We start from the raw sequence: 8,728 nt of genomic DNA, 5'->3' as shown, positions 1-8,728 counted from the left end.
CTTATACTGTATGGGCAGAGATGTACAGTAATTGATAATTAAGGACACAACGAACTGTGGTTCTACTCCTAGAACCTGAAAAGGACATCAGCCATGTTGGTTGAGTTTACTGGAGTTCAAGGACATGAAGACATGCCTTTACATCTTTGTTTATTATAAAAAGAAAAGTAACCATTTAAATTTAATTGATTACAAAAACTGCCTACTGAGGCTTTGACTTTTAGTGTTTTAGCTTTGAGCAAGAATACACCACAGAGAAGTCTTCTGACCAAATTGTAAGCAATTTATAATGCTTATAATGTAGTCTAGACTATACTTTACCTAACCTGATAATAATAAATAATGAGGTTAACGGTGTTAAGATCAAAATACCGGAAAACAGAACAGGGAAATGAAGCAATGAAAAGAGTAATTTAACCGTGTAACACAGACATAATTTTCTTAGTTCAAAGCACCTTGTAAACAAGGGGTCTGCAGTTAGGCTCAATGCAATCCCAATTCACCCCTTGTCCAGATTCTTGTTGTGATAGAGGGGTAGGGCGAAGGGGTAGGGCTACATAGCCCTCGAAACGGAGATTTTTCAGAGGCACACTCTTAAACATTTAAATTTAGCCCCAGAAGACACGACCACCATGCAATTAATTTACTCTTATAATAATAATATAGTCATTTAAATTAAGAAATTGTATAATAAATTACCTTTACGAAACAGAAAAGACATACATTTCGAGGAAGGAGTATATTATATTATGATCATCATGTTTCCTCGGAGGTAAGAGCAGCGGCGCTCATTGTCAGTCGCTGTCCTGGAGAAATCCTGTAAAAACTCGTCGCTTCCGTAACGTCAGAGCGATCATCGACGACTGATGACGTATCGGGTTCATGAAGGGTTGTTCCATTTCGTAGGGGAATATTTCAACCCCTTGGCCCTTGTAACTTTGTTTTTAAGGGCCGAGGGGTATACTCGAAAACAAGGGGTAGGGGCAAGGGGTGAATTGGGATTGAGCCTAAACCTCTGTTTAGTTAGTTAAATGTACGATACTTGGAGTGCCTTAGTTGTTGAACGAGCGTCCGGATGCAGTGTCAGGAGAATATCTTAATGGTTCTGTGAGTCGATGGTGTTAAAGTTTCAATAAATTTCTTCCATGTTGAATGAAGAAATTATGATGAACTGCGATGTTAGCCTAACTCAGTCATTGTTGAGGAAGTTAGAAATAGTTGTTACTTGAGGCCCCTCTGGCTGCGCACCGGAGGAAAGGTCCGGCGGTCGGACTGGATGTCGCTAGACTTTTCAAACGAACAGCAACCACGGGAAGAAGGATAAGAGAAGAGAGCTGTGTGGGTTCTCTTTAACCTCTTCAGAGGTTACATCTCTCAAGTTTGGCTTGGCCAATGAGAAAGGTGTAATTTTCAAGCGGGAAAAGTTCCTTTGTTTGGAAGCTGACTCATTTGCATGATTGGAGTATGATTGGACTATTTTTTGTCCCTTAATGCTCTGATTAATATAACAAGCATAAAGTGCATACTATAAGGAGGTGATATACACCAATATGCAGGGCGTCACAAAAGGATTGATTTGATAGGAAGCATGATACCAATTAGGTTCCATTATCTAGTGCTTCAGTCACAAAGCATGCCTAAAACAAAATACAATACCAGAGACAATATACAAAACAGTAATAATAAATACACTGTCCTGGGGATATGCATGTTCATTTATAGAACAATTCAGCTATTAATTAATGCAGAAAAGTCTGTTTTATGGGCTTTATGTTTCTTTTCTATGGCCTGTGCATTTTCATGTGGCTAACTTCCACATTCTTTTGAGCAATAAAACAGCTATATCAGATGGTAACCAGAGACCTTCTTCTGCGTTTTTGGGGTGTTACTATAATATATAATTGTTTGTCTGATTGGTCCAGATGCTACAAAATCGTAATAATAACAAAATAAATAATCCTCCTTGTAGATTAAAACATCATGACGTTACTTAACAATAGCAATGCAAGACATAGAGGTTAGCATCAACTGTTTACATCTCAAACTGACGGTAAACAGAAAGTGATAAGTCTTTCAGTCATTCAATGGCAAACAGTAAACGGCCCAAATGCATAAAGTTGCTTATCCTGACAAAGCAATAGTGCGTAAATAATATGACAATCCTTTACATTTTCTGCACGCACAAATCCACCAAAGCAAGATTAACTGTATAAACAATTCTTAAAGTACTGGTATTCCTTCTGCCCATCGCTTCACTAGAAAAATAAAATGTCCTCTACATACAGCCCAAATTATACTTTTTTTTTTACGCGTACACTTTTAGTCGAACGTGTAGCCTTTCAAAGTATACTCTATTTGATAGCATGTGCAAACGGGAAAACGCATCCTTGTACCGTAATAACAGTTTAACTGAGGATGGAGGGTGGGGTCCTGGAAGCAGATGCGGGGCTGGCGAAGGGCAGGAAACAGGAGGAGATGACGGCAAGAGAAACTAGGGTGGAGATGTCGGCAAAGCCAGGGAGGAGACAATGGCAAGAATAGCCAGGTTGGGACCCGGAGTACAGCCAGGACAAAGGCCCATAGAGGTAGGGAGGAGCCATGGTGGAGACTTGGCAAACGAAACCAGGGGGACGACAGACTGAGATGGAGCTGATGGAGGTGAAGACCCAGGCGGAGCAAAAGAGCAGATGAGACCTGGCAACACAGACGGTCTTGCAGGCCATGGCAGAGCCGTGGTAACAAGCAGCCGAGGTGGAGCCAGGGTGCCGGAGGACTGAGGTGCTGCCGGTGGAACTGAGGCGGAACTCGACGGAGCCAAAGGGGTAGAGGGGCGAAGCACAGCTGAAGGTCAGAAAGTCTGTGGCGAAGGTAAAGTGATGACTGACCAAGGCAGAGCTATAGGGACAAAGGAGCCCAGTGGAGCCGTAAAGACGACAGTCCAAGAAGGGAGAAGGGGGCCAAGGTGGAGCTGACTGGTCAAAGGGCGGAGGTGGAGTGACAGGCTCTGCGTCCAGAGGTGGAGCCAGGGGATCCACTTGCCAAGTAATTCCCTGGCTCCACTGTGATCTGTTGTTCAGCAGCAGCTACTCCACATGCGGTGAAATTCCCCTGACGACCATCATCAGGCAGGTGTGCCTTGGATCACGATCTGGGTAGTGGGTAAGGCACGCCAGGTCAAAAAATTAACTCGTGGACCTTAAGGGTTTGCTCCTCTTGCTTTCAGCAAAGCAGAGGGGCTGCTGGTATGTCAATTATTATAAATGCCACCAAAAAAATCTTATCTTTAGGTTCAATCTTGTCACAGTGTGTAGCTGAAGTAAACGCACAATGTTGGAGATTAAGAGATATAACAGTCTTTAATCATAAATCCAAGGAGAAACTCAGGAGAACACAACCATGTTAAATCATAGACAAGACTTAACAAAGAACTAAGAGGAACTAAGGGCTTAAGGACACAGAGTGAGGTAATTAACTGGAACAAAAACAGGTGCGTGTTTAATCAGAAACCAACTAAACTAATAATGACCAGGAACAGAGACAAAACATGAACAGGAAAAAACACATCACAATGAAACTAAACAGACATAGGGGCTGTTTACACTACACCGTTTTCAACTAAAAACGTAAATCTTTTTTTGTGTTGTGGCCGTTCGTTTACACGACAAAACCCATAATACATAATTACACGACAGTTTGGGTGCCTGAAAACGCAAACTAATGCAAATTTTTGAAAACGGTCTCCGTGTAAACAACAAAAATGCAAATCTCTGAAAACGATGATGTCATTCACATGCGTATTACATATTCAGTCTATAATGTTTCATCGTCATCTAAGGCCTGGCAGCAGAATAGAGGGTTTTTAGTCGTTTTCGCGGATCCGTGTGAATGGGGACTGTTTTGACAATGGTGTCGTCGCGTAAAAATCAAAGGAAAATTTTATCAGTTTTAAGCATGTCGGTGTCGTGTAATAGTGCCCTTAAACATAACCCTGATAACTGGTAGTTGTCATGTAGTTGCAAAGTATCTTATAGTCCTTGTTACAAGTTAGATACTTACTATAGCAATAAGAGTAAATTGTTCTGAATTACAAGTAACTAACCATACCCTAACCGTAAAACCTATAGTATTTACATGTTTATTAATATTACTCAGTACTTATTTGTGTGATTACACTCTAACCACAAAGTCATACAGGTTTGGAAGCACATGAGAGTAAGTAAATTATGACAGAATGTTTGGGTGAACTATCCTTTTAAGGTCTTGCACGATGGTCTGCTAGCGTTGTGCCATTCATTTCAGATATAACCAGCCCCTTAAATCACATAAAACTGTGGTTGGTCATTCTACGCTTTGGTCAGATGGCCCCTTCCTGTTTAACTGAGCTGGCTTGGGACAGAATTAACTACCATACACCAGAGTCTATGCTATGCTAGTGTTTCCTGCCAAGTTTCTGCCATTTGAATGTAACTGGCAAACTTTACAAATAATTAAGGAATGTGCAGCCAGATCATGACCAGCAGAGGTCAGCATAACATTTTAACTTAAAACAGGTTAGATTTTAAGTTTCACCTTTTGTGTCCCCTTTCATAATGTCAGGTATATCTTTGATAATCTGTCTATATTCTTCATTTTTTAATTGTATGCTGAATTTTATACACGTCTGGCAGAGATAGTTAACAGTACAGACAACCACTTTTACCTTCGGTTAAACAAATACCAGGTCCTAATGAGCATCTTTTGGCAGCCGATCTAGTGATCTGTGATTTCTGTTTCCACCATACAGAACTGGAAGAATATTGTGAACAAAAATTGGCAGGAAACATATCAAACTTTGTGAGTGACGCAATTCTTATGTGTTTTCTACATATGCTTAATCTATTTTTGTAAGTGCTTCTGAGCTCTTTGACATTTTGAAACATTGTTAAATCATGACACTTAATTTGTTATCGGGAAAAGGGCAGAGAAAGACAAAACAGGAGAAGGAAGTTCTTTAGTCTGTCCCTCTGTCCAAAAGATTACAGTCACAATTATATGAACAATCACCTCTGGCATGTGAGCACCTGTTTTTTAGTGACCAAACATGATCTATCCAAGAACAATGATTTCATTTGATTTGTTGTAGAGTGGTATTTAATGCAATGAGGCAGTTTGGTTTTCAAACACAGAATAAGAAAATTGCTCATTTGAATTAGAAATATGATTAATTTAATCATGTGGCCATACCTTGTCCTTGAACAAAGAGGTCAACAACAGACTGATATGTCTGCCAGAATAACTGTTGTGCTGTTTGAATAAGGTGTTAAGAATAATAAATCACTGCACTCACCACTTGCAACTCTATAAATACATGGTAGGCCACTCATTTGTCTGAAATTAACTTAGTCAGCACTTCAAGCTCATCGTGAACGGCCTTGTGCCGGCTACTGTCCAGAAGCAAAATGGAAAACAACCACCTCACTGTTTATCAGAGGCATGTTTGTGGTGTGGGGCATTTAGTGGACAGATTCTCCCAATTACCTGCCAAAGTAAAACACCAGCTAGATTTAGCCTCATGCAGGACTACATAGGCAACCTGAGGTACCACAGGTTTCAGGGAACTGTGATGAAATGATAAGAAACTTATTCTGGTGTGTTACCAGGAAGATGACATATATGCAATATCAGCTGTTTCTCTGGAAGAAATAGTTGAATGTAATTCAAGTTTTCCACAAAAACGAATTTGGCCACGTAATATACATTTTTATAATATAATATAATATAATATAATATAATATAATATAATATAATATAATATAATATAATATAATATAATAGTTGTCAGGGTTATGGACTTTTATATTCTGTTTTGTTTAGTTCTTGCTTCTCTGCTCAGTTCAGTTCTGGTTTTCTTGGTTATTGATCATCTCCTCGTTTGTTTCTATGGTTATGTATAATTAACACCTGTCAGTCATTAAGTTCATCTTGTATTTAAAATCCCTGTTCTGTTCAATCCCTTCTCCCTTGTTGATTCTCATTTCAGTTTACGTTTTTGTTTATATTTCTCCTGGTTTTGTGAATCACAATAAAGACTGCTATTCCTTATGATACCCTTCAGTGTGCGGTTCCTCATTAATATCATGACCCTGTCAGAGAACATATAGAGTATATCTCTTCATAGCTGGATGACATTTAATGTCAGGTTTAGTAAGCTGGTAACAAAGAGGCGGCAAGTAAGCACTTAAGTCTTTTGAAGAGTATTATTATATTGCATGTTTTTTCATGTAGGTTTATGTGCTATATCTTGAGTCATAAATGTGTTAGCTAGCTTATAATTGAAGTTTCCTCTTTGAAATCGTACCCATGTGTCATTTTAAGCCTTGAGTATTTTGAAGAGCAGGTGCACAGTTAAATGAGCCCCATTGTGTGTGTGTGTGTGTGTGTGAGAGAGAGAGAGAGAGAGAGAGAGAGAGAGAGAGAGAGAGAGAGAGAGAGAGAGAGAGAGAGAGAGAGAGAGAGAGAGAGAGAGAGAGAGAGAGAGAGAGAGAGAGAGAGAGAGAGAAAACGAATGGCTTGTAGGTCTGGGGTCAGCTGCCGCAAGCATGAGCGGATCAACTATGCAAGTATGGAAAGAAGATGGCACCTCATAGTGCTCTATATTCAGTGACAGGTTTTTCATAACCACAGGCAGTGCTCTCTAGGTTTCCAGGAAGATAAAATGGAGTTCTAGAGCAAATCATACGTTATGTCATGACAAACAGCTTCATTCCCTCTTGTTAGTCATGGAAAGTTCCGGGTGTGTAAAAGGGTGGTCACTTTGATTGACATTTTCCTAGAAGTTGATGGATATTATTCAGGCTGTTAATGTTAAATGTCACTTAAGGCATTATAATTATATCCAATAAGAAATACATTGAATGAAATGTGTGCGTTTAACACAGTTAGTTGAATGGCAGGTTAATTGCCAAGGCAGTATGTTTCATAAAATGATGGCTAAATGGAGTTGATGGAAATGAAAAATGGCTTGATATTCTTAACAAAAATAAAACAAAATAATACACTATTCAAATCAGGGGTACTCAAGTTCAGAGGCCAAGAGGGACACATTTTAAACCACATAAAATGCAAAGGGCCACAAATTACAACTAGGATCATGAGACTTATTTACAGTAGGCCTATTAAAGACAATATTTGTATTTTATTTGGAGTTTATTATCTAGCTAAGTCTTACTAATCCTATAATGGTTTTCATATTTAAAGTGTCACTGAACATGAAACAAAGGCATTCAAAAAGGATTAATAGTTTGTCTTGCTGTATTCCTAATGCAAACATGCATTAGTATGAAAAAAAAAAGTCAACATGCATAAAGAAAAATTCTTGGCCAAATAAAATTAACAAGAACTGATGAAAATAAGTCCTTATTCCTAGTGAAAAGTCTGCATTGTTTTCACAAGTAATTTCAGGTCTGGCATTTGTCTGAGATTGTCAGCAAAACTCAGGGTTGCTTTACAAATGTTTCATTATTATTATTATTACCTCGTGAATCCTCTAATTATAACCAACATTGTAAACATGATAAATAAGAGATTATCCGTGAGCTCAATAAAGTGACTTCAGCTCTGTAATGGGAGCACTCTCTGCTTACATTCTGTTTATAATTATAATATAACACATTGAGATTAAGAATAAAAGTTTTGTTTTTCATGTTTCAGGAGTGTCAACTGCATTAAATGATGCAAAAATAAAGTTACTTCGTTTTTAACATACGAGCACAGTCGCTTTTGAAACATCTGAGGCGGGCAGGGGGGTGTACCGTGGTGGGGGTCCATGGCCGGGGCTGTGGTTCCCTGAGGAAGGTTGAGCGGGGTGGTATTGTGGGGAGTCACTTGTTTATTTTTGAATGAATCAGTGTTTTTTAATTAATTGGCTGAGTGAATGATTCAATGACTCACTCATAAGGCCAGTCATTTGCTTGGTACTGAATTTGTGTTTTTGAATGAATCAGTTGAATCAGACCATGAATCAGGTCAGTGGCTGTATCCGCAATCGCATATATAGTAGGCAAAAAACAATATGTGAAAAAAGTATTAGGATTTCTGATACAGTTATTTGATACTTAACTTTGACCTGAATTGGAAGTCAAAAAGCTGAAAATTATTGAATAATTGTTTTGGCATTCCCTCTGTGTTGATGTTTGCTCTTTGTGGTGGGTGTCAGATCATTGTTAGTGAAGTGTGGTAGTAAAATATAGAAGCATCTTGATTTATTGAGGTGTCAGTATCAGCATGCCAGTATGACCATCACTGCTATCCCAGGCAGCTGTATTAAATAAGAGGGGGCTTTCTGGGGATTTGTGGAGGCACGGCAGGTTTGGGTTTCAGGAGAACACTGCCTAATCACGCACATAATGGCCTTTTACTGCTCAGCCAGAGACATAGACAAAGAAACGGGTAGTTGTGGGGTTTGAGGATGTTGAAATGACCCGAAACATTCTCTGAAAGAGATTTTCAATGGTAGACGTTTTTGGATCTGCCGTACTCTGGAAGAATTTTGCAACCAGCTGAAAATGTGCAGTGTTGCTTTATTTTGTGTACGATTTAGTCCAGTATAGTCCACTATAAGGATTATAATCACATTTAGCATTTAGCATTTTCTAAAACATTTTCTGAACATTTCATGAAAGGATAAAAAAAACTTTATGCTTAAATAAAATAGCTAAAATGTGTGCATCCACTCTCCATATAATTTTAA

This window comes from Siphateles boraxobius, unplaced genomic scaffold, assembly GCF_051911475.1.
Source record: "Siphateles boraxobius isolate OS27281-9 unplaced genomic scaffold, OSU_SipBor_1 11, whole genome shotgun sequence".
Classification (NCBI taxonomy): Eukaryota; Metazoa; Chordata; class Actinopteri; order Cypriniformes; family Leuciscidae; genus Siphateles; species Siphateles boraxobius.
This window is presented reverse-complemented; position numbering follows the sequence as displayed.